At 47.0% G+C, this 26,172-nt stretch overlaps 1 long non-coding RNA gene across 3 annotated transcripts in view; it reads right to left on the bottom strand.

Moving 5' to 3' along the window:
* Positions 1 to 2,011: 2,011 nt before the first annotated feature.
* Positions 2,012 to 26,172, bottom strand: part of LOC144821527 (uncharacterized) — a 418,474-nt gene continuing 394,313 nt past the window's right edge. For all 3 annotated transcript variants that reach the window (XR_013608374.1, XR_013608373.1, XR_013608375.1), the window contains one exon: positions 2,012 to 2,265. This is a non-coding gene — a long non-coding RNA (uncharacterized LOC144821527). The remainder of the gene's footprint in view (positions 2,266 to 26,172) is intronic.

The following is a 26,172-nucleotide window of genomic DNA, read 5'->3' as shown; positions in this document are numbered from 1 at the left end:
CCAAATGAACTTCAGTAAGAAGTTCCAGAAGTTAGTAGAACTTTGGAAAAAAGCTTCAGAGGGGGGCCGACCTTAACTGAGTCAAGCCTGGGACTTTCAATCATGAGCAGGCCTGCCCTGCTGGTTCGTCCCGCTGAAAAGGTCCATAGGTCCGACTTCCAGATTTAGACCAAAAGCTCCCTGAAAAGCAAACTGACTAACCCTCACTGAACCGGGACTTGTGAAGAGCATTGAGGGACCCCATCAGAAAAAGCTCCAGAAATGTTTGTAAGTCTGAAGGCAAAACTTTGACCGAGACCTATCGCAGGGGGGAGTCATGCAAGTCTCCATCATGGTCGGCCTGAAACTTTGACTTTGTTCCGGTCTAGCTCGTCCAGATGTCCCAAGAGACGATATAGGTTTCTCTGTGCTACATAGTGCTAAATCCTTAACATTGGATTTATTTTGTTTTGGTGTCATATTAAAGTTAAAAATATTTCCTATTTTTAATAAATTGGTGTTGGATTTTTTTGTGTATTGTGTCTTAATTATTTACTGAATTGGTGTTTTTTTAAATGATTTCCATACCTGTCTCTGAAATTAAGCCTGCCTCCTCGCAGCCAAGCAACCAAGGTTGAGCATGGGAATAATTTTTGGAGACCTATTCTGAGCCCTAGTCTGTGTTAGTGGCCTCATTGCCAATGGTGGATGCATATTTACCACTACTAATAACCCACTTTCAAACAGAGGCATATTTCCCTATGTGTGCTGCAAGATGCAGCACACATAGAAAACGAAGGTAACAAGGGTAAATAAGGATATTTCTCCTTGTTGTGCCTCTCCTGGGAAGGCATATCTTTTGGTGCATTCCCAGGTTTATCAGTTCGGGTAAATCTGTGAATGGGTCAAAAACAATGGGAGCTGCCTAGGAACACTTATGCAATGCCCATGGAATGCCTTCCCGGGGCAGAGAAAAGGAATGCAGCGATTTCCACTGTATTGCTTACTCCAGATTTATGGAACCACTCAATGCCATGCAAAGTGACCTTGCATAGCTTCATGAATCTGACTTAAGGTTTGTGTTGCTGGTGCAAGAGTAAGGCAAACCAGCTCATAAATAGGCCCCTCGGTCCTCATTAGAACAGCATACACCTTTTTCTTAAAGGGAACAAAACAGGCTGGAATACGTGTTGAGAGCATTTCAGAATTTTTGCTACTACTTCTAGCGAGAATGGATGTTATTGCTATTAATGTCTGCTAACATTCATTTTCATCACCCATTGTTGTCAGCAACCAAATCATAGTCATAGGCACACTTGTTTCTTATTTTTAGAAATCAACAGTAAGCTGTTTAATTACATTCTAGGATGGATAATCCTAAATAATTTGCTTCAAAAACATTATTGTCTGTTGTATGGTACTACAAAATTAGAATGTGGCATGACAAAGTTACCACATTAATTCCCATGGTAACTTCTCACTGTGGGATATACAACTCCCGCCCTTCCCTCTCACAGCAGACTTTTTTACTTGTGAGGGGAGCCAACAACGTCAGCAAGAGGGCAGTGAGAGGTAGCCTGGAAAAGGGTGTGCATGGAGGCACTGATGAGGTAGAGGTCGAAACATAGATTAAGGAACTCAATGTACACAATTAATAATCATTCACAGAGGATCGAATTCACAAACGATTTGTGGAACTTTCCTGCATAATAAAAAGCAAATACTGTAATGAAATCCACAAATTCAGAATGGAAGAACTGTGATTGTTTTAATTGTAAAAGTATAAATGTATCCAGAATGGAATCTTCACTCTCATAAAGTTTAGGACAGGTACACATATGTATGTTTATGAGCATTCTTGAACATTTTGTAGTTCGCCAGCCAGGAAATACACAAAAAAATATTCAAAAGAAATGTAGGAATTCATCACAATTTAGTTTATTGGTGCAAGTCTATTTTTAATATATAATTGAAAAATGTCCTAGCTAACGTACCAGAAAGTTTCAATTCTATTAAGGACTCGGAGGCAGGATTATGCCTTCTTTCTTCACTTTATTCAAATAGCAGCTCATAAAGGATAACCAAAAATTACGTTTCCCATGAACCCTTGGGAAAAGGTAGTTTAGAAAAAAAGTTTAGAGACAGCCAATCATGGAACAGCAACAATGTCCAAACAGGGGGCTCATAGCCCAACATAGCCCTCTCTCACTGGCCGTTCGCCCTCTTTTGTCACGTGAAGCCAGTCGTCGGATCACCTTCATGCATCCTGTTTGTTTGCATCAGACCCTGCAAAGACAGAGAAATATTACCATCTGAAGCCAAACTACAAAGCCTGAAAAATTAAGCAGCAAACTTAGTTAGTCCTCAATAGAACAACGTTTCCCACCAAACCCTTAATAGATAAGCAAGACTACTTACTCGAATACGGGAAGGGATGTCCTTTCTTGGACCCAAGGCTGGGATAATCCTTGCCTCCGAGTCCTTAATAGAATTGAAACTTTCCTTTACATTAGCTAGGAAATGTTTAATTGTATGTCAGGACTTGAGGCAAGGATAATGCTAGTTCAAAGCTTGCTCACAATGAGGTGATCCATGTTTAGCACCGGCTTGAAATAAAAAAAATTAATGTTGAGCCCGAAGACCATTCTGCCACGTTGAGGATATCCTCTAAACGGGCACCCAAGCCGAATGCTTTAGAGGCCTTTGCACCTCATGCGGAATGGGACCAAAGTGACAGAGGCTAATGCTTGCTACTTGTATTACCCATCTAACCCATCTAGCAATGGTAGGTGACGAGACCGCCTTAAAAGGCTTCTGGAGAGCAATAAGAAATTGGCGTTCCCCTGGTAGAGGAACCTCTTCTGTCATCTCTTCACATGCTTTAAGGTATCTAGCCACACACAGTTTCGGAGAGTCTGGAAATTCTGGGTAAGAAATTACCCTGGTATGACACTTTGTTCTTCTAAGGAGAGTGAAAGTCACCCCATTAGGAGTAAACATCCTAATTTGACGTCTAAAGCTCTGACATTGGAGACACACCTAAAGGAGATGAGGCAGAGAAGCATAGACAACTTAGCCAAAAGCTCTTTCCTGGAGAGAAAATAGTTTGGTTGCTAGGACAGAAACAAGTTTAGCACTTGGCTCGCGTCCCAGAATGCATAGTAGCGAGGCTCTGGAGGTAAAGAGAGCCGAATACCACGTAACAGTCTGAATACCATAGGGTGCTCACCCACAGATGTGTTGTTAATCGGTATATGTACAGAGGATGTGGCAGAGCGAAAGGTGTTTATCGACCTATTTGCCATGCCACTGGAAGCCAATTGAGGCAAGAAATTCCCGACATACACTACGTCTGCAACCAGGGGATCAAAACCCAGTCGCAAACACCAACGGGACCGTCTGCTCCAAGCGGATGTATACCTCTTGACAGTGCTGTCTGCCCAAGCATTTGATATGAAGGTTTCAGCCTCCTGCAAAACAACCTGGCACCTCCCATTGTCCCCTGAAATCCACCACACCATAAGCCACAGTGAGTTTGTCTGCACCAGAGGATGCATAGCCTTGTCAGGACTCAGTAGGAGGGTCGGAAAGGTGGGGAGTAGGATTTGAGAATCCCAACAAGAGTTCCAGAAGAACTGGAAACCAGACTTACAACCTCCAAAACAGGGTGATTATGACTAGGCCTGGGTGGTAAATTCCGTTTCGCTCGTGGAATTTGGGTAATTTTGCGTTTCGCGGAGAACGCTGAATTGCCAAAAATTCCCTGATCTGCAGCTTCGAGGATTTTTTTGCTTGTTCGCACTTTAAAAATGCATTTTTGCAAGCTATTTCCCCCCAAGCATTCAAACAGCATTCGCAAACAGGAAAAAAGCATTTCAAACAGGCGGCACAAGCAATTTTTACAGTTTTGTGGAGCTTTGAGTAGCACGGCTATGCAAATTCTGCCCACCCTTAATTATGACCAACTCCGCTTTTTTTGCCGGACCTGAACAGTCGTTCTTGTGATCATCGTGAAGGGAGGGAAGGCATACCCCTTCTCTGAGGTCCAGTCCTGGAGGAAGGCACCCGTGGCCACCGCCAAGGGATCCGGTCTTCAGTTGAAGGAGCTGGGAAATGGCTAGTCCAATCTTAAGGTGAACAGGTCCACCGAGAAGGGACCCCTGCGGTCATTCAACATTGAATCGAGCATCCAGAGACTTGAATCCTTGAAGTTGCGGGACTGAAAATCTGCCTCCTGATTCTCTCGACCATGTAAGTGTTCTTCTGTGACCAAAACCTGGCTGTCTAGGCAGTACTGCCAGAAACTAGCGGCTAAGTCCGAAAGGGCTTTGGATCTTCTGCCTCCAAGGTGGTTTATATATTGGACCTCCGAAATGTTGTCCATCTTGAGAAGGACACATGACTGCACCGAGTCCCTCGTCCAGCAGCAGACGGTGAAAAATCCCGCCAGAAGTTCTAAACAATTGATATGTAACTTCTGTTCATCAGGAGAGCACAATCCTCCCGTAGAAAGATCCTCACACCTGAAGCCCCAGCCTAAGCTGCTGACATCAGACTCTATAACCAGATCTGGCGCTGAGCCCAAAATTACGTGGCCGTTCCAGGCCTCCATGTGGTCCAGCCACCTTTAGATCTCCTCTCGAGTCTCGCTGCACAGAGAAATTTTGTGAGAGTAAGGAAACCCCTTGTGAAGGAAAAACACCTTCAGGTGCTGTAGGGCCCAATAGTGAAGCAGGCCCGGTAAGGTGGCTTGGATCGATGCAGAAAGGAGGCCTACCATCCAAGCCAGTTGGCGGAGGGACACCTGTTGTCTGGAAAGGACACGTCATAGTTTGTGCCAGATCTTTGCCACCTTCCTGGAGGGAAGGCTTAGAGTGGAGGAGGTGGAATCTATTACGAACCCCAAAAATGTTAGGGACTGGGAGGGCTGTAGCCGAGATTTTTTTCTCGTTCACTACAAAGCCTAAGCTCTGAAGCAATTCAATTCAAAAATCTTTATTTCGTTGCTTTTTGCAACATAAAAGATATACAATAATACAATCATAAAAAACATTACACACAAAACCAGTAATCAATACTACGCGTCATCACTTTGGAACAATCTATTATAGTATAGAATTATCACGAAATTAATAAATAGTTAAAAATGCGTTATTGCAGAGTTAAAAAAAGCATTAAATATGTTTATAACAGCCAAGGCATAGAATTTTAAAATTAACAAGAAAAAATAAAAACTTAATCCGTGGTATGATCAAATACATATGGTATGCTGTTTAAAATGGAAGGGACATTTTCAGTCTAATAAAATATACAGCCAGAAGAAATCTACTAATTCCAAACACAATTACTTGGCTGGTATCCATTTTTAAAATTCTACCAGCTTCCTTGTGGGATCTAAAGCCAATACTGCGACTTAAGGGCACTATCCATTTTTTCCTGGCTTTACCGTAGCTGGGACAAAAAAACAATATGTGTAAAACGTCTTCCCTCATATTGTTAGAACATAAAGTGCAGTAGTTACTGTTTGCCTTCCCCCAGCTTTTCTCTATTACCTTAGTTCTCAGTGTTCCGTATCTATATTTTAGGTACAGGGTATTAGCCAAAGGCGGCTGAACCTCATCAAGAAATGATTCAAAACAAGCCACATTTTTAACCATTACAAATTTTTCGGTCAAAGGGCCATGCGTTCTAACATACGCAGTATCATGGCTCACATAAGACCAGAAGGACAATTTAACAATTTTCTTGGAGGCCATGATTAGGGACTCCGGCTCACTCCAGAAGTGGGTTAGGCCTAGTTTAGATAACCAAACTCTTACGTGTTTGAACCAGAAAATTTGGTTACCACTATCTAGGTCCAATACTTCTTTCAACCCATTTTTGTAGTCAGTCAGTTCAGGGGTTGTCCATAGTCTAACCCATAATAATAATGGTCTCAACATAGCATGATAGTCGGTGTGCTTGATGTTTAAATCTAAAAATAATGGTACCAATGGGGTATTAATGGGTACTTTTAGTAATCCCCTAATGAACTTGTTCTCCAGTGTTTCAAAGGTTTTCCTGCATACTGGTCCCCATAATTCAGCTCCATACAGAACAGCTGATTGAACCTTATATCTGAAAATCTGTATTGCTGGAGTAACTGCCTTGATCACACATTTATCATATCTTTTTAATATTGGAAGACAGATCACCACCATCTGAAGATAGACCGATAGCTGGTGAGGGCAAGAACCCATCAGAAGGAGATCGAGTTCTCAGAAACTCCACCACTGGTTTGAGCACCTTGGTGAAGCACCAAGGGGCTGAGGACAGGCTGAATGAGCGGTAAATTTGTAAGTTTGATGATGCCTGATGAACTGGAGGAATAGTCTGTGCGGATGAATAATAGGGATTACCAGGTAGGTATCCTTGAGATCTAGGTGCACCATCCCATCCTGAGGGGCTCAAAAAATGTCTGAGGGGTGAATACCCTCCATCTTGATGTGGCGGTAAACTAGCCATTCGTTGAATTCGCTTAGATGTATAACTGGCGTCTGGTCACTGACGGTCTAGTCGACCAATAATATGTTGCTTTTAACCCCCTGGGGTGTGGTGAGGAAGGTTAAATGGCACCCTTGTTGAGGAGGGATGTAACTTTCTCACCTACCAGGGCGGTTTCTTTGAGTGAGAACTGAATGGGACGGGGGGCTGGACCTCTGGACATGTTCTCCCAGATAATCTATGTCTGTGAAACCCATGCATCTCACGTGATGGAAATCCAAGCCTGGGAAGAATTTGCCAGTCGCCCACCTATTTTTAGTTGGGAAGAAGCAAGAACACTCACTGGGACTTGAGGTGGCCGCTGCATCTCGGAGACCTCTGCCCTTGCCACGACGTCCTCTTGTGGGGTAAAAATTCCCGAATTGCGACTGGTCTAGATATTGTCTGGAGCCTTGTCTGCTTTGAGCATTCTGGTGGGACTGGCGACCGGTCGATGAGCCCCTGCCCTGACCGGCTCAGTGAAAAATACGAGGGAACACCCTTTTTATGGTTGTCTGGGCCTTGTCTAGTGATTTAAATGTGTTGACACATTTTCCAAGTTCTTTGACAAAAGGCTCTCCAAAGAGGTCTCTTTCGGCAATGGCACCAGCCTCTAAGTCCGTCAGGTCCCCCAATTGTGGCCTTCTGGGCCCACCCCGACGGTGTGTCTGGGGAAATTATGGAGCCAGATTCATCTGCCTCCTCGGCCATATCCAAAATCTTTGTAATAGGGCCTAAGGCATCCCGGAGCTTGTCCTGGCATGCCCGCCATGACCTGTCAATACTCTTCTTAGGGTCTCTAGTAAACTTCTGTAAAAAGGTGGCCATGCGAGGGTCAATTTCCGGGGTAAGTGCTACCTTTCTCTCAAGGGAGGGACAGGGGCACTCCACCCGGAGACAATTACGTGCCTCCTTATCTAGTGGCCTACAAGTGCGACCCGCCACTTAACTAGCAACCTTGTCAGCTGGGGCCCATTCGGAGGGACACAGGTGTATAATATCGTCAGGGTCAAGCATGTCTGACGTATTCTGGGAGGACTGGGAACGGCGGGATGAAAGCCAAGGCCTAGAAGGGCCTAGATCCTCATCTGTGTCTCCTGCCTAGTTTAAATCTGTGTTCGGGTCAACTGCGTAGGTGTAGGGGATTCTCTTTCATGCAGGAAGGTTTGCATAAGCCTGGCAAAAGCATCCAGATCCACCCCCGAATCACAGGATCGTTTGGGTGGTGGCGGGCCTTGTTTCTCTTGTTGTGGTCCCACTTGAGTCGGAGGGGGGAAGCAGGAGTGGTGTATTGGTGAGTCAGCCTCTCAAAGGCTTGGCCAATCTGGCAGAAAAGCCTCTCCACGATAAATTGAGGTGTCAACAGCCTCATAGAATTCATCACCCCAAGGAAGGTCAGCCAGAGGGTTCTCCATGTCCTGGTAGTTCTCCTGGTACTCCATAACTTTTTTGGTGAGTAAAAAGGTTGGGGACCAATTAGGGGTGTCTGTGTATCAGTACACCAGGCCTTGAGATAGGGTCTACAATTTTTTTTTTGTAAAATATTTATTTTTGGTTTCAAGAATACAAGACAAGAGAAAAAAAACGATACCATGAGCGACACCCCTGCAATGCAGATTACATACGGGCACAGCAATGAAGGAGGTAAGTACCATGCAAGTCCAAAGGCCATGTCCAGAATTCAGGCATGGAGGGTAGCCGACGCAAAAGCAGGCAATAGCATGCATCGCTGACTGAGTCTTTTCAATTGTACCAGGGGTGTCGTATCTCAGGACCAACCAACAAAGAACCCCCCCTCCCCACCCATCCCACCCCCCCGTGGTGATGACAGCCATTCATACATACAAACATACCGTGCGGACAGTTAAAGTTGAAACAGGTGGAGCGCGCGCACTGAGGAAGAGCAGACTGCAGATGGCAAACCCCGTGAAAGGAATCGGACAAGTGGACCCCAGCGGAAGATGACATTTTTAAAATTGCCCAGGAAGATGTCCGCCACTCGCTCCACACTCAGGAGCCTCCACAGTCGAGCGTGCCAGAGAGAAATCGCTGGAGCATCCGGTCTTTTCCATGCTGCCGCAAGTGTGAGTTTAGCCGCTCCGAGACAGAGCCAGAGAATCTGCTTGTCGGCTCTAGTCTGGTGTTCCAGACCGGGGTCACGAAGCCCGAGGAGGACATGTTCTAGAGAGTCAGAGATCGGGTAGCCTAGTATGTCCTTGAGGTGGGATAAAATCTCCTCCCAGTAGGGACGAATGACCGGGCAATCACACCAAATGTGGCGGAAATCCCGATACGTTGCAGTTTGGATGCGTATAGGTACCAATCCATCATTGTTTTGAGATGGGCTTCCCGTAGAGCCACCGAGCGGTTATGCGCCGTGATGTCCCGCCAGAAGCCCGCCCACTCTGCATCGGCGATGTCTCTTCCGAGCAGCTCCTCCCAATGCCCCATATACCGCGGGCGGGGCGATGCCGCCGTAGTGAGCAGCAATTTATAGAGAAAGGAGATGGCTCCCTTCATGGTGGCAGTGCGCAGGAGAAAGGCCTCGAAGACAGATGGCGGTCTTGTGGCCGCTTCTCCCACCCCGGCGGAGGTAGCCCAGTGGAGGAGCTGGAGATGGTGATATCGTTCAGATGGAGGAACCCCATAATCTCTCATGCAGTTAGCGAAGGTAAGCGGGACGGTACCGTGGAAAAGGTGAGTGAGTGCTCTACAACCCCCTTCACGCCACAGTCGGAAGGGACCGTCCTGCAGTGCTGGGGGGAAGGCCGGGTTGAAATGAAGGGGGGTGAAGGGCGACGGGAACGTCGTCCAGCGATCATCGCCCAAGACCGTGTCCCATACTTTCAGCACCGTGCCTGTGGGGGTACTGATATAGGCATTCCGAGGCCTATCACCCTTGGGCTTCCAAGCCAGGTCCCACACGGATCGACCCGCGATACTCCTGTCCATATGCAGCCAGTGTTTTTTTGAGAGCTGCTAGGACCATTCCACAAGAACCCGTAATTGTGCTGCCTTATAATAGACGTGCATATCAGGAAGACCCACTCCCCCCTCCGCTCGTGAGCGGCGCAGTGTAAAAAATGAGAAGCGGGCTCGCCCGTCTTGCCAGATGAAGCGGAGCATCAAAGTTTTAAGGCCCCGAAAAAAGACCAGATCCAGAGGGATGGGAAGGGCCTGAAAAAGATAAAGAAACTTGGGGAGGAGCACCATCTTGATAGAATGTATTCTGCCTAGCCACGAGATGTATTTGGGCCTCCAGCGGGCCAAGTCAGCACGCATGGACGTCAGCATCGGGGGGAAATTGGCTGTGAATAGGCCTCCCACCGTAGGTGTCAAGTGAACTCCTAGATACAAGATGGAGCTGGTCGCCCAAGATAGGGGGTTAAAAGCCGCACACGATCCGTTTCAGACGGTGACAGTGTAAGGTTAAGGATATACGACTTCCCTAAGTTTACCCTAAAGCCGGCAACCTCCTCAAATTCGGACAGGACCTTCTGGATATGTGGGAGCGAGTGGGCCGGCTCTCCAACGGATAGGAGGACGTTGTCTGCGAAGAGTGAGATCTTGTGTTGTTCCCCGGTGAAGGGGAGGCCCCAAATCCCCTCGTGCTCCCTCACCGCCACCGCCAGCGGTTCAATGCTCAGCGCGAAGAGCAGAGGGGAAAGGGGACAGCCCTGCCTGGTCCCGCGGGAGTGGGAGAAGAAGGGGGACAGGTGGCCGTTAACCGATACCCTGGAACGGGGAGTACTGTAGTTCGCCCGGATCATGGTGATAAATTTATTCGAAAAACCAAAGGCCGCCAGGGTACGGAACAAAAATCCCCAGTCCACCCGATCGAAAGCCTTCTCCGCATCTAGTCCCACAAGTACTGCCGAGATGCGGAATCTGTTGGCTTTTTCAATCAGGTGGATCACCCGCCGCAAATTGTCATGAGTCTGTCTTCCCGTGATAAAACCCGACTGGTCAGGGTGTATGAGGACCGGCATTAGATCCTGGAGGCGTCGCGCAATGATAGCGGAATATAGTTTCACATCAATGTTTTTAAAGGGCAGGAGGAGGGGGAGGAGCAACTGGAGGGTTCCTTCCCGGGTTTAGGAATGACAGTGATCACTGCCTCGGCCATCGTGCCAGAGATGCCTCCCGTCTCAGCCATCGCGTTAACTAGGCCAACCAGATAGTCACAGAGTTCGGCAGAGAAGGTCTGGTAAAAAAGGGCGGTGTAGCCATCCGGCCCGGCGCTTTATGGGGTTTCAAGGCTTTAATGGCATCCATAACCTCCTCTCGAGAAAAGGGGGCCGTCAAAAGGTCGTTTCAGTCAGCAGAGACCTGAGGTAGGGACAGGCCTGCGTGATATCTCTGTTGCGCTTCAGGGTCGAGGACATTGCTTCTATAAAGGTCAGCATAGAAACGGCCAAACAGGGCTGCCTTTTCTTCGTCCCGATGGAGTGGGTCACCCGCCTCACCCCGCATACCCCCCAATATATTCTCGTTCTCGTTTGTCCCGGAGCTGACGGGCTAAATGTCGCCCCACCTTGTCTCCCTGCGCGTACGAGGTGTGTCGCAGCCGCAATAGCGTAAATTCCGCCCTGTTATTATAGTGGGCCCTCAGTTTTTCCCGAATCGCCGTAAGGGGGCGAAGAGTGAGTCGGGAGGGGTTCAGTTTATGCACAGCTTCCAGGGAGGCAAGCTCCGCCTCAAGCTTCTCCCGTTCTTCTCTGCGCAGTTTGTTAAGATTAGCGTTTAGGGAGAGGCATGTGCCCCTCAGGGAGGCCTTGCAGGCATCCCAAGTATTGAAGATGGAGGTATCTGAGACGGGGTTCAGGGCCAGAAAGTCCCGGATGGCCGTCCGTAGAGCCTTACACGAAGTGTCATCTCGGAGCAGGGCAGCTGGGAAATACCATTTGCGCAGCCCGTCTCCCTTCGCCGACCAGCGCAACCCAAGTACCAACAGGCTGTGGTCCGAGACAGAGAGTGGGAATATGCGCAAGTCGCGGACATCTCCCTGCAGGGCCTGGCTGATGAAGATGTGGTCTAGATGGGAGTAGGTGCGATGTACTGCAGAGAAAAAAGTATAGTCTCGGGAGTGGGGGTGTAGCGTGCGCCAACTATCAATCAAACCCAATTCACCAATCTTACTCTGCGTGGCTGTAGAGAACATGCCGGCATCAGTCCTAAGAGTTCCTGAACTATCTAGAGTTTTGTCCCATACCAAATTAAAGTCCCCTAATAAAATCAAGTGACCCTCAACAAAGTTCTCAACTCTACGGAGCAGATCCTGAAGAAAACTATTTTGCCCTGAGTTAGGAGCATACACCACCACAAACGTACATAGCCTTTCGTGCAACAACCCCTTTACCATCAGCCAATGACCTTCTCTGTCACTCTGCATTCCCAGCGGTTGAAAATGGAGGGCCGCTCGAAACAGAAGGGCCACTCCTCTGTTTGGTGCGGGCCGAGGACCTATAAATAAGAGGGAAATGCCTATGTTTAAGACGAAGCTCATCTTTACGCGCTAAGTGGGTTTCCTGAAGGCCCACCACATCTAGCTGATGATCAATCAGATATTCCCAAATTTTCTGGGGCTTCTGCGGAGAATTCAGGCCCTTCACGTTCCAAGTAGCAATATTAAGTGGCATTGAACCGGATTAGTGCCCCCCGCTGTGCAATCATCTCAACCATTCGCCTCCCCACCTCAGTCAGCCCATCAGCCTAGTTCCCCCAGCCCCTCCAAGTCTCAGCGACCCTCTCGCCAGGGCTCACGCCACTGGAGCCCGCACAAACAAAAAATGTTCTATAACCTCCGCAGAGCCCCAACCTCTTGGGACAAGGAATTGGTTCCGTGGTAGAGTCAACATACATACCAGCCCAAGTATTCCTGTCATCACCACCCCCTCGAACAACTCGCCCGATCGCCCCAACCCCCAACTTCAATCTCCCCACCACAACACCTCCCGAAGAACCCACCCCACTCCCATTCCAACTGCCCCCCTTCCCGCCCCCTCCCCCAAAGCTCCCCCCCTCCACCCCAACACACCAGAAACCCAATAGAACAAACACGAACTGTCCCAAAGGAGTTGAATAGTCCGAATGACCTCCCTGGGGATGGGGTCGGGGACAAATCGTGGGGCCCCCCAGGGCCAAGGACCGGGGTGTCTTCTCAAAAAGTACAAACATACCCTCGGTACCTGAGTTCAAGCGTCCCTCCGGCACCAGAAGGCCAGCAGAAAGTTCAGGCCGCCGCGGAGCTCTGCTGGGAGGACATCTCTGATACCGAGGCCACGGACGCCACCGCAGCCCCTCTCTCCTGCAGGCTAGTCGTGCGGTCCGGTCGTCTGCGGTTAGCTTCCGAGCCTACTCTGTGCCACGATGAAGATCGGCGCCGTCGTCGCGAAGGCGGGCTACCAGGTCCGAGCGCAGGGGACGCGTCTTCTATGCCCAAAAGCTCTTTCGCCTCTCGGAGAGAACGGATCTGCGCGAGTCTGTTTTGCCATCTGAAGACAATGCGGAAGGGATGGCCCCAAGAGTAGGAGATGTTATGTTCCCTCAGGTAGGCGGTCACTGGCCGAAACTCGCGCCTCTTTTGGAGTGTTGTGGCTGCCAAGTCCTGATACAGCTGAGGTCGATGCTCTCGAAACTGCAGGGAAGGAATGTCCCTTGCCTTCCTCAGGATTCGTTCCTTCAGCTGGAAGTCGTGCACGCAGACCAAAATGTCGGGGCGGTCCCCCCTCACGCCTGGGCAGTCCTACCCTGTGCACTCTGTCCATCCTGATTTCTTGTAAATCCTCTTCGTCCAGAATCTGCAGGAAGAGTGCCTGCACATAGCCTCTAAGGTCGCCCGCCTCACCGTCCCACGGCACCGCCCGTATCCGGATGTTGTTCCATCGCGAATTGTTCTCCAGGTCTTCCGCGTGGGCTTGCAGGTCTAAGTTCTGCTCCATAAGGCGCAGCACATCTTGCTGCAGCAGGTGAACATCATTCGCCATGCTCAGGTCGTGGTCCTCCAACGTGGCCACACGTTCTCCGACACTATCTACATCCCGTCGCACTTCGCGTAGATCGGACGCGAGTTGAGAGCGAAGCTCCGAGATGTCTTCCTTGATAGATGCGAAGAGCTCCGTCATGAAGGCCTTGGTAGCAGGGGCCTCATCGTCCTTCTGCCCGGGTGAGGCGCTAGGGCCAGGAGAAGCTGGTGGCTGGGACCCCTTGGGCTGGCTCTCCTTGCCGGGCTTCCCTTTGCGTTGGGCGGCCGACATCGCCGCTACCCCACTTCCGATGGTAAGGCAGGCAGGGGGCACCGTGCATCCACGCGGACTTCGCAAAGATGGCCGCCTCTGGGCGCAAGGGAGGATGTCACCCCTCCGACCACCGATGATGACAAAGCCCCCGCAGCAGAAGCGGATAATCCAGGTGGCGGGTGTCGATCCCTGTCTGTGAGCCCAAGATGTAGACAAGCCGGGTCCCGGAGAGACAGGGTGCCTCACCCGTAACTACTCCTCAGCAGGTCAGCCCATCCGGCGGCTACCAGTTGCAGATACAGGACGGCGATGAATGGGCAAAATTCACTGACCCAACTGAGGCTCCAACGCAAGGTCCAGGACCGGCCACCCAGTGACGAGCTCCCTAGCCGGGTCTCTAAGGAGGGGCCCCCTCCACGACAGCTCCGCACCACCGGTGCACACACGCGGCTCAGCCGGGGAATGTCCAGGCCTCTGCAGGGGTCCCCCCAGGAGTCGAGTTCTCTGGAGGCCGCTCTTCGGCAGGGGCTCCCTCAAAACCTGTTCGTTCCTGGCGTGGTGTGGGGAAGAGACAGCGCCTCCACCGGGGACACCCCTTGCAGCTGGTCCCCTGCTGTTGCGCCTACAACCCCAGCGCAGTGCACCGCTACACACCTCCGGTGCCCGGAGCCGCTCCACAGGTTCCGTTGGGGGGGGGCAGGTGCAAGCACAGAGTCCAGGGGTCCCCTCCGCTGCGGTCTCTCCTCGGAGAGTCGCTCTCCCGTCTGCCAAGTTCTGGGCCCGAGCTCGTCTAGCTCCCAGGACCAGAGAGCGCCAAACCTCTGCCCGCAGGAGCCCCGGATTCCCCAGCCAGGTCCTCCCTCTGTCTGTGCGGTCCGCCGGTTCCACCACTCCGCCTCGGGGACACTACGGCGGAAGATGCAGGTGAGGAGATCCCGGTCAGGCCGCTCCGTTCATCTAGCCGAAGCGGGGGTGGGGGGAGGGGAAGCAGCGAGGTCGCCGCCGCATCAGAGATCGCCGCTCCACCCCGCCATCGCTCCCCCGCTCCTGGCCGCTCACCGGTGGGAAGCAGGGTCTCCGCAGTAGCGGAGGACAGAAGCGGCGTCCCTGTCCCTCCTCCGCCGATGCTTGCTCCGCGGCGCTGCATACTGGAAGTTCGGCCCCCTCCGCTAACCCAGGCCGGGGATTGTAAGGACGCAGACCGCCGCCGCGGCCAGGTCCACCTGTGGGTCTCTGCTGGTCGTTCTCGTGGCTCCGGATCGGACCCCCCAGCACCAGGGGTCACAGCAACACCCAAAGGACCAAGAAGCAGGCCGCCTTCGAAGCTGGAACAAAGCTAAGCTGGGCTTGGCGCCGGAGGGACCCAGAAAGACGTCTCACTCCGTCGCCATCTTGGCCACGCCCTCAGGGTCTACAATTTTAAGGCTGGGTCCCAAACTTGTCACCTTCTTTTAGGACTCTGGGCACTTTACCCACACTTATCAGTGCTAACCTGCATGTGCGCTCTCCTTTAAACTTAGTATGATTGATCTACAAATTTTTGGAATATTTAAGTTACCTATAAGTCCCTTGTACAGTGGTAGCCCATATAACCATGGCCTGTAAATTACATGTTACTAGTAACCTGCAGCGCTGCTTGCACCACCCACGAAGTATTCTTTAGAACCAGTTTCAGGATCTTGCTACTGCAGGGACTGCATGTGTAGTTTACTGCCACAGTGAATTGGCATTTAAAGTTACCTGCCAAGTCTGGACCTCCTGTTTTTCTACATATAGATCAACCCTAAGTAAAGTCCTATGTAGCCCTGTGGGCTGGGTGCTGTGTAGGTATAAGGTAGGACATTTTCCTTTGTTGTGTAGCATGACCTGGTAGTGAAAAACAGTCTATTTGGTTTCCCACTGCTGTGAGTGCTGCTCCTTTCATAGTTTCGCGTTGGGAATTTCCTGATAGGTGTTCAGTGGTCATTGTTTGATCTGACAGGAGTAGTGTTGCCATATTTGGTATGTTTGACATAGTGGTGAAAAATCCTGCATACTGGGGAACGTGGATTTGTTATTACTATTTTAGAAATGCCACTTCTAGAAAATGGGCATTTTTATGTTCTTATGACTCTTTGTGCTTTGCACCCTTACCAAGTGAGCTGGCTACACTTCTGCTTTGGTGCCTCCAGTGATCTCCCAGGGCATGGTGCCTGCCCTGTGTTACTGCAAACTTTACATGGGCTGAGCATTTTGTCCAAGATCAGCGCAGGACAAGAGCTTTGCTCTGATGGAATCCAAGTTGGGACCATCACGTGGTGAGAGCTTGGTGTTGATCTTGAAACCCACGGGGGTTGAGTATCCCGCCATCTCACAGGAGTAGCTCCCCCTTTGCCATAACACCTCCACTGTGTGTGTAGTGCTGCATCGTGTCTCTGAACACTGTGCAGGGCACTCTAACCCTGCCATCGTTGGCTATGAGTGCTTGGAAGGCTCGGACTCCAAACTTTCCAAACAATACTCCTGCCGAGCCAAGAGCGCTCCTTGAGCGACGCTTTAGATTGAAAAGTGATATTGTGGGTATCCGCCTGAAAAATTTGCTTGTGTTTGACGGCCCGCAAAGATACCACTAACCCCACACTGGAGTCCCTCCATGCTGCAGGGGAGGTCATGCCTGGGTCTGGAGAGGCCTCAGTGGCGCGAAAAAGGTACTGGGCTTGACAGCTGCACCTCACGATCGCAGACAGCTGCCCTTTGGTCATTTTTCATACGTGAGGCCCAGAGAGGCCTTCCCGATTAAACCTGCCGATTGTGCTTCACCCCTCCGTGCACCAGGCAACATATACTTCAGGGGCACTCCATTAACGAGGCAGGATGAGGTTAAATCTCAACAGAGGCACCCGTTTCATGCCTGGAGGAAATGCTTTCAGCTCCCATATTAGAAGTCATTGGCATGTGGGTCAGTGCCTCTGAGCATTTACTTGTGCTTTGATTACTGTATTGCTGGTAGTGGGAGCACTGAGATTACTGTGCCCACATTTTCATGCTAATTGCATACCACCTAATGCCTAACAGGAGCACTGTGCCCTACAGCTTTATAGTGAGATTCTTGGTACTAATGTAAAACTGGTGATGTATGTGTTTTCGTCCAAACTACTGCATGCTAGGCCCTGAAGTGATGATGTATATTGTTTTTCTTTACATTGTCAGGTCTTGCATAGAATGCACAGCAGCTATGATTTGTGTATGCTATAACCTGCATTTCATGCCCTGATGTTTTCTAATGTATGTCATATTCACCTTGCATTGTCAGGATAACAAGCATTATTTCAGGATTCGCATCTGTTTGCGCAGTAATGGAGTTTTTATGACATGTGCAACATATAAGTCTTTATCTTATTGCACTAACTATGATTTTATGAGGATTGCCCAATTGGCAAAGAAATTATTGGTTTATGTAGTTTTGATCTATGTTTATATGCAATACAGATACATATTTTATATACTTTTTTGTGGTGTTTCTTTTGTGGTGTGAGTGGGTTGCGCATATCCTCTGGGATAAGACTGACTGGTCATGCCGAGATTTTATCATCAGACTTATACAAGTCTTCATTTGCCAACAACTGTCGCCCTGACGCTTTTAAATCCACCACAGACGAATATCATTCACTGCTGGTTTTCTAATATCGTGAAAGATACACTGAGCTTTATACGCAAATGTATATACGATAGTTGACATCTTGGAGTTGTTACCCTGGCTGAAACACATATACTGCATGTTGCCAGTTTTTTACATCTTGAAAGATTTATATACGTTCAGATACATTGTATGCTGTTTTAAGGAATTGCTCCATTACCCTTGATGACTAGCGATTGAATACATCTTAGTATCATCAGATTTGTGTTTTTTTACAGGAACATCAATTGCCTGTTGTTGTTTTTATCTTTATATGAAGATACCGTCAGCTTGTCATCAACATTATAATATAATATAACCAACTGTGACTCCCTAGGAAGGCGTTTTCCGCCGAAACGCGCGTTGAGTTCTTATTCGCCATTGCATTTTAGGCACCACTTATGATTCAGGGTGTCTTTTTTATTGAATTGTTTAAAATGTTCTCTTCTTTTAAATTTTATGCATTAAATGTATATGTTTTGATCATTATATGTATATGTTATGATATTTGTAAAACCTCATCATATAGTCTGAAATTTGTTCAGGCCCCTATATGACTTTTACCATGTTAATTAAAAGTATGTTTGTTTTATAAATTTGCTTCTTGAATGTTCCTTTTGCTATTGGGTCAGATCGATTGTTTGCCTACTCGTTAGACGGCCTAGGAATTTTTTCACATAAGTGTAGCCACACAGGCCAGAAGGACAAGAACAAGTGTTCATTCAGTTCCTGGAGCAAGGGTGCACAAAATAACTGTATCACGCGTTCACTACACAGGAGCACATTTGGAAGTGCTGGTTTCAATCTGGCCTCTTAATGGGATATCCATTGCTGCACTGCACATAAAAAATAAAAGCACAGGCCTTACAATCAGAAATAGGACCATCGGAAGCGCTAAAAAAATGTGAATGAATGATGGAATAACTCTGAAGACTGCAAAGTACTAACAAAGCCAGAGCCTATCTCCTTAAAAAAGTGTGTCAATCCCGCAGTACTTGACATGTGAAAAATGCAGTGCACAAACCCCCCAAAATGCAGTAGGAAATTAGCGAAGAGTAGTGACTGTATCTCAGAGGAAGATCTTGCAACTTGAAGATCAAAAGTCTCCTCTGAAGATGTTAAGGCCACATCATTCTGGAACAGTAAGACTTTCCATCTGCTTAAAGCAGCAACATGCACTTTTGAAAGCTTTATCGAAGGCCTAAGTGTCACATCCATAACTATATGAGCAGGTGGAAACAGTACTTGTGTACAACAAGTCACAACTGCAGAAACCATCACCGGATAGGTGATTCCCAGTTTCATGCCACAGCAGCTCTGATCCTTCAATATCAATTAACTCTCTTGTGGAAAACTAGCTACTTTCTTCCAGACAAAAATCCAGGATATTTACTCCTCCTTCTCGCTCTTGGGACCACCAGAAGTTCCATCTCATATACTGTGTTCAACTAGCATGTGAGCGGCATTTCTCTGCCCAAGTTTGGAAGCATTTCTTGGGGAACTTAACATGATAAAATCAGGCTCTCCTGAGAACCCTTGTCCTGCCAGATTTTTTAAACTACTTGCCCCTTGGCTTCACCCAGTATTGAATGATATCTGGAATTCCTCGCTGGTGACGGGGCTATACCCCTCCAGCTAGAAAAATGCATATGTCCAGGCCATTTTTTAAAAAGGAAGATGCAGATCCTACAGAGCCCAAACATTTCAGGACAATTTCTCTCCTTCCTGCTCCGGCTACAATGCTAGAAAAAGAAGTCCAGAAACAACTTAGGGACTTCCTAGAGTTCAACCATCATCTTCACGACTCCCAGTCTGGTTTTAGATCCGGATACAGTATAGAAACGGCTCTGCTGGAAGTGGCAGAGACTATCCGGGAAACTGTAGATCATGGAAGCTGTGCGATGCTGGTGCTGCTGGACGTATCTGCAGCTTTTGATACGCTATCGTACAGGATCCTCCTAAACAGATTTAATTGTCATGGGGTATCAGGAATGGTTAGGGCCTGGTTCTGCTCTTTTCTAGAGGGGCTCACGCAGCAAGTGGTCCTCCATCCGCATACCGTCACCTCCAGCCCCATTAAGTGTGGGATCCCACAGGGCTCAGCCTTAAGCCCTATGCTTTTTAATGTGTATCTTACCCCTTTGGTGGCAATAATTGAGAAATATGGGGTGAGGGTCATCTCGTATGCGGATGGCACACAATTAGTGTTCTCCTTTAAAGATCATAGCCAGACGGCCTTTGTTAATTTTAGGCAGTGTCTTTTGATTATCTCATCCTGGATGACAGAAAACTGCTTAAAATTAAACACAGATAAAACAGAGGTCTTGTTTTTTAATCAACCCATTATCCAACGGCAGAGCTCTGGTGGCCATTTGAGGTGAGTCCACCTTCTCTCCCAGCTACCTCTGCCAGGAATTTGGGCTTCAAGTTAGATTTACAATTGTCTAGCAAAGAGCAAATTTCCCATGTTTCAGGGCAGTGTTTTTGGAAGTTGAAGTCTCTACAGAGCTTTCTTCACTATCTTCCTATGGACTGCAGGAAGACTGTGGTGCACGTATTGGTAACTTCCAACTTGACTATGCAAACAGCCTTTACCTAGGACTCCCAGAGTATCTACTCAGAAGGCTGCCGATTATTCAGAACACAGCAGCCAGGCTTGTGCAGAATGTGCCAATGTGTCACTACATAACCCTCCATCTGCTCAGCCTTTACTGGCTACCAGTGAAAAGAAGAGTAGAGTACAAAGCTCTCACTTTGGCACATAGAGCAATGAACAACACTGGTCTGCATTATCTGGGGCAAAAACATCGAAAAACCAGCAACAAGAGAGCACTCAGATCAAATGACCAGAATATGCTGGTCTTGCCACGATTTGCAAAGGGCAGGACTGGAGGCTGATCCTTTTCGGTTAAAAATACCACTCTGTGGAACACTATGCCGGAACATGTAGGGAAGATCAACTCTGAACAAATGTTTAGGAAAGCATTAAAAACATGGCTCTTTGCTCTTCCCTAATACTTCACTACCGGTTCCCATGCCCAGGTCAACTAGCACTACTAGCGCTGGGGCACCTCTGTTGGAAGTAGCCATGTGCTTTACAAGATATCTATTATTATTATAAGCATTTGAGATCATTATTAAAACCGAACATATCACAGCGGCTCAAAAACCCCTTCAGATAGCAGGACAAATTTGCCATTGATGCATTACATGCACCATGAAGTGAAACCTCCCTGCTCATCAAGGAATGTCCTAAAGTTTTCTCCCAGTCTGACCCGCTAATAAAGAACTCAGTCTCACCATTCCTAGAGAAATATCAAAAAGGTAAAATTCATGACTTGTGGACATATCTTTCTCCTAGCACTTCATAACTATATAGTATTGTAAACAGTATAGTGGAATGTTGAGATTGGCAGAAAAAGAAACCCATGGATGACCTAATCCATTGAAGGTGTTTCTGCAACAGTAAATGGTAAATTATCTAAAAGCATGCTTGTGCTATTAAAATGTGGCCATGGTTCATGACCAGAACAAAGTGTCTGCAGAGTCCAGCTTAATAACATGATTGATCTAAGTTGTGACTACCCGTGTTGTAAAGAGGACATGCTATTTTGTATGATGTCTATCGCAGACGACATGATGTTACCTTGAGAATATATCCATGTCGACAGGGTAGTCATACCATTATCTACTATTGCAAGAGGCCTTTCTAAAGTTGCCATGTCAATTTCATGCAATCTCTCAACAGCCTCCTGCTGGGAAACTTTCCACACGTCATTATATATTGCATATAAGAAGCACTTTTGATGCGGCTTTCAAGTACCTCATAGTTATTCCTGTAGTTCCATGTAATCAGAAAGAAGGGGCAAGTGTTGCTTAACCTGGGACAATTTTGATGTTTTCAGCCAATCAAGGCACAACTTCTCAACACTGTAGTGTCTGTGCTTAACGTGGGTTGGACATGCTGATCTTAACATCTTCAGTGTCACCCAAAAAACATGCATAAAATCTGTTAGTATTTAACAGCCTCAACAACCATCCCCCTTATTGGCTCCTGGAGAATTGTATGATCCATTACGAAGTATGGTATCTAATGTTTCCTCCGTGTGATCTGTGAACTGTTTTCAGTTCAAGAACCATGCAAATGTGCGAATGTTTGGTGTATTTAAATCATTTATCTTAGCCAGGTCAAGACATAATATTTGCAGCACTGTTCATTTCAAGAAAATTAGCTGATATGGTATCTGACAAGCTCTAAATAATGCCTTGTTTACCTGAACTTGCCAATCTTTCAAACCCCAAATTGATTTTAAGTTGACAGTGTCCCTCCAAAAGTCAAATTTTTGTGTAGACAACAGGAAAAGAAAAGATTCGGGATACGTAAGCCTTGTATCAGTATGCATAGTTTTCTTTGCTGGTGTTGGTGTGAGCCTAAAATAATATGAACCTGGGTCAGTGGTGTTATGACCAAAACGTTTATGAAAACGTGTGTGAGCTACCTGTGATAGTGCAGGACAGTGTTCACATTGTATATATTTAAAATCAGCATGTTGAGTTTTCACTTTATGCAGGAAATGATGACCAAAATGTTAAAAACAGAACATTCATCATAATTAGTTGTACCGTCATAAATGTCAGTTGTGTTAAAAACAGTGGAATACTAGGGGGTAGATTTACAAGCCCATTGCGTCATGGAGCACTGTACTGTAAATGCTGTACATCCATGGTGGCTCAAGGACATTTGGCACTGGCGCAAGGAAACTCACACATCAATGCAGGGGCCTCAGTTCCCTGTAAATCTGCCCCTATGTCTTCTAGCATTTTATACGTTGGTTCAATGTCCCAATCTTCAAGACAGTACTAAGGGTGATAATATTATTTAAGGAAATGCGAAGCAAATATGGTATTTGCAGAAGTTCAGGTGGTCCAAATATATCATGCAATACCCTAAACAAAACCATTCCATCTGGAACAGCAAAGAAATTCACCAGGGAAAATTCTCTTTGCTCTTTATGTGATGAAGAATGGGTTGTTAAAATAAAGTTCACCATTTGTACAGCAGAGCGTTCTAGGAGGTAGTGTTCATTCTGAAGCAAGAAAACCAATCAACCAATCAAGCAGGATTTGTAGAATGTGGCTGCTTCTCCCTTGAGGGTCTCGAGGCGATGTGGGATCATGCTGCGGGATCATGCTTTATGTTCCTATTGGTTGAACATTCAGATCTTGCAGTCCTTCCTGAACTACTTGAGTGATGGGGAGGCTCTGAGGTGCAGGGGGAGGGAGTTCCAGGTCTTAGCTGCCAGGAGGGAGAAGGAACGACCTACCATTATCTGGCAGATGCATTGGGTAGATGCTGGGTAGAGGGATCTGGAATGGAGTTCCCTGGTCGGTTGGTGGTAATTCACTCATTTGTTGAGGTACGGCCGGTCCTTCGCTGTATAGTGCCTTTTATTATTATAAACTTTATTTCGGCCATTTTTGACCATAAAAGTCATGTACATACATAAAATCATCATTAAATATAACAATATAAAAAGAAAGGGAACAAGTGTTATGCGGGCGTGGAAAGTTTTCACAGTTCATTCATATTTTTTTTAAAAGGACAATAATACGTTATGTTTCATTTCATAGGTTTAGAAGAGAATTAAAAAATATCACAAATGCAGGGATTGGATAGACATGTACATTTTTCCAACTCAGAGACAATGTCCTTGTTTTTTCCGGATTATAAAAACAGAATATAAAAATTTGCTTACGCTGAATACAATAAACTGGGTTGTGTTACTTTTCATGATCCTAAAAGCTATTAAACAGGACCTAGTCCCCAGGAGGTTACACATGGGTTTCAACCATTTCTTTCTCGGTTTCGCGTAAGCGCTACAAACAAAGAGCATGTGAACCTCATCCTCGGAGCAGACAGTTGAGCACATGGGGCAGCTAGTTATTTTATCAGACAAGGCCCCCAATCTTTTTTGTGCCCATTTTTCAGTATTGTAATTCAGCATAAGTGTCCCATATCTAAACTTTAGGAAGAGAGTTTTTGCAATAGGTGGCTCTATCTCGTCCAGGAATGGTTCAAAATAAGATTCATCTTTGAATAATAAAAAAGTCTGGACTGCAGAACCAACACTAACTCCATCCACTAGCTTCCCACTTATATGGTTCCAGAATGCACGCTTAACTACCATTTTAGAAAACGTAGGCATTTTATCTGGAGTCTCCCACATAGAATGTAGGTCCAAGAGTATAAGCCATTTTTTAATGTGCACTAGCCAATGCAGGGAGTTAAAGGAGTCAAGCCTCATCAGTTCTTGCAGGCCATGTCTATAGTCTATCAGTTCGGGTGTAGTCCAAAGCCTAACCCAGAATAGTAATGGCCTCAACATAGTTAGATGATCTGTTCTCCTAAAGTTTAAATCAAGTTGGAGTGGTAAAAGTGGTGTACTACTAGGAACCCTAACAGTAGAACGCATAAATTTATTGTCCATAACATGGAAACTATTCTTTGCCCATGGGCCCCATATTTCTGCTCCATATAGTACAGCAGATTGTATTTTAAATTTAAAAAGTTCTAAAACCGGGGTAACACTCTTGCTTGTACTGGAATTCATTTTGTTTAAGATTGGTTTGACATTTTGGGCATAAGTTATTTTGCTTTTCTCAATTTGGGGTTTCCAACTTTGTTTGGAATCGAGTACAACACCCAAATAAGAAAAGTTATCCACAGTATCTAGTTTTTGGCTATTTAGGGTCAAAAACCCTCTATCTGGCATACTGGGATTTAGAAACATGCATTTCGTTTTATTTGCATTAATTTCCAGGCCCTTTGTCTGACAATAGCAGCTGAATGAGTTGAGGAGTGCCTGAAGACCCTTTTTTGTTTGGGATATGAGTATAGTGTCGTCTGCAAAAAGCAGCGCGGGCACCCTTACACCATTGAGCTGCGGTGAATCATTAACACAAGCATTTAAATAATCAGGGACATCGTTGATAAACAAGGAAAATAAAGTAGGGGCCAGAACACACCCCTGGCGAACCCCACGTTCAATGGGAATATTGCGAGTCAGCTCACCATTTGGACCCCACCTGACATTTGCAAAATTATCTGCATGTAACTCTACTATTTGTGCTAGGAGGCATCCCGGCAGCCCAAGATCTTGCAGTGTGTTCCAGAGTAATCTGCGTGGAACTAAATCAAAAGCAGCCCTCAGGTCAACAAAGGCTACATACAGATGATAGTGCCTTTTAAGCGTGGATGAGCATCTTGAGCTGGCATCTCTTTGCAACTGGTAGCCAATGCAGTTTCCTGAGATGAGATGAGGGGCGTCTGGAGAGGTTGAGGATGAGTCTGGCTGCTGTGTTCAGGATGGTCTGGAGTTTCTTCAGGTCAGTGATTCTTATGTAGGGGGAGTTGCCATAATTGAATCTGCTGGTGACGAGAGGTTGCATGACAGTTCGCCTGATGCTGGCTGGCAGCCATCTGTGCATTTGGAGGGTGAGGGAACAAGAGGAGGAGACATTGCTGACCTGCTTCTTCATGGATATCTGGATGTCAAGATTGATGCTGAGGTTGCGGGCGTGTCCGGTAAGTTTGGGGGTCAGGCCCAGCTCGGGTGGCCACTATTCATTGTTCCAGAGGGTGTCCTTGCTTTCCCAAAGATTAACTTTCCCGTCTTGTCTGTGTTGAGTTTGAAACAGATGTTATTCATCCTGATGGCCATATCTTTCATCCGTCTTTGGAACGTGTCGTTGATGGTCGTTGGGTCATTCGTAAGTGAGCGAATGAGTTGGGTGTCAAAAGCATAAGAGATGATGTTAAGTTTCTGGCTCCTGATGTTGTTGACCAGGGGTGTCATGTATACTTTGAAGAGGGTATGGCAGGTGGATGAGCCCTGAGGTACACCACAGGTGATGTTTTTTGGGACCAAGGAGTAGGGAGGGAGGAAGATTGTCTACATTATCCCTCTGAGGTAGGATTATCCACTTGAGGGCTGCTCCTTGGATTCCAATCTGCCAACTGGAACAACACCAATCCACAAGATGAGGACATTTTAATCCACAAGTATAGCCATGGAGGAACAAAGTTTGTGTTCTTCAGTCAAAAGTAGAGCACATGTAATCTACCTCAGATTGGTGGAACTGGAAGTGGTAGTGGCTCCTATGAATCTGACAAGAAGTCATCAAAGTCTTTTTTTAGCAGCCCTGGAGGCTGTGTGGAACTTAGAGTTAACTCGAATTGTGGTACATTGACGTAGACAGCATCTGTGTCAGGTTTCTGATTAAAACGATGTGTTTTCTAACAAGTAGGTTGGGAGATACTTCATTATTTGCTGTCCCCAGCCGGGCAGTAGATGCTTCATTGCCAATCAAAGCTTCCAATGGGTCTTCCTGGATAGTAGTAGGAGGAGGGAGGTACCTACTCAGGAACTCACATGACCTACTGTGTAGAACCGGCTGCATGATGTGGTTTGATGAGATCTAATGCCAAACATCTCTAGTTTTTAAAATCTGTAAGAGGTAGTAAAAGGTCAGTTCTGGTACCTTCAACAGCCAGGACAGGCACAGTTCCTCTGTTAGATGGTTCCAAATCATTCTTGTCTACAAAATTCTCCATGACCAGCTCTCCAATCTTGCGGTTCCCACCAGAGGCTTTTGGTGCCGCCTTCACTTCACCAGTGGTGGTGCGTTTAACTTGGACATTGTTCTGTGTGTCCCAGAAACTTTTTAGTTACTGTAAAACAGCCAAACATCATTTATGTCAAAGGGTGTTTCTGCCTC

Source organism: Lissotriton helveticus, chromosome 2_2, assembly GCF_964261635.1.
Source record: "Lissotriton helveticus chromosome 2_2, aLisHel1.1, whole genome shotgun sequence".
Lineage (NCBI taxonomy): Eukaryota > Metazoa > Chordata > Amphibia > Caudata > Salamandridae > Lissotriton > Lissotriton helveticus.
The sequence above is the reverse complement of the archived record's forward strand: the minus strand, read 5'-3'. Positions and strand labels throughout refer to the sequence as shown.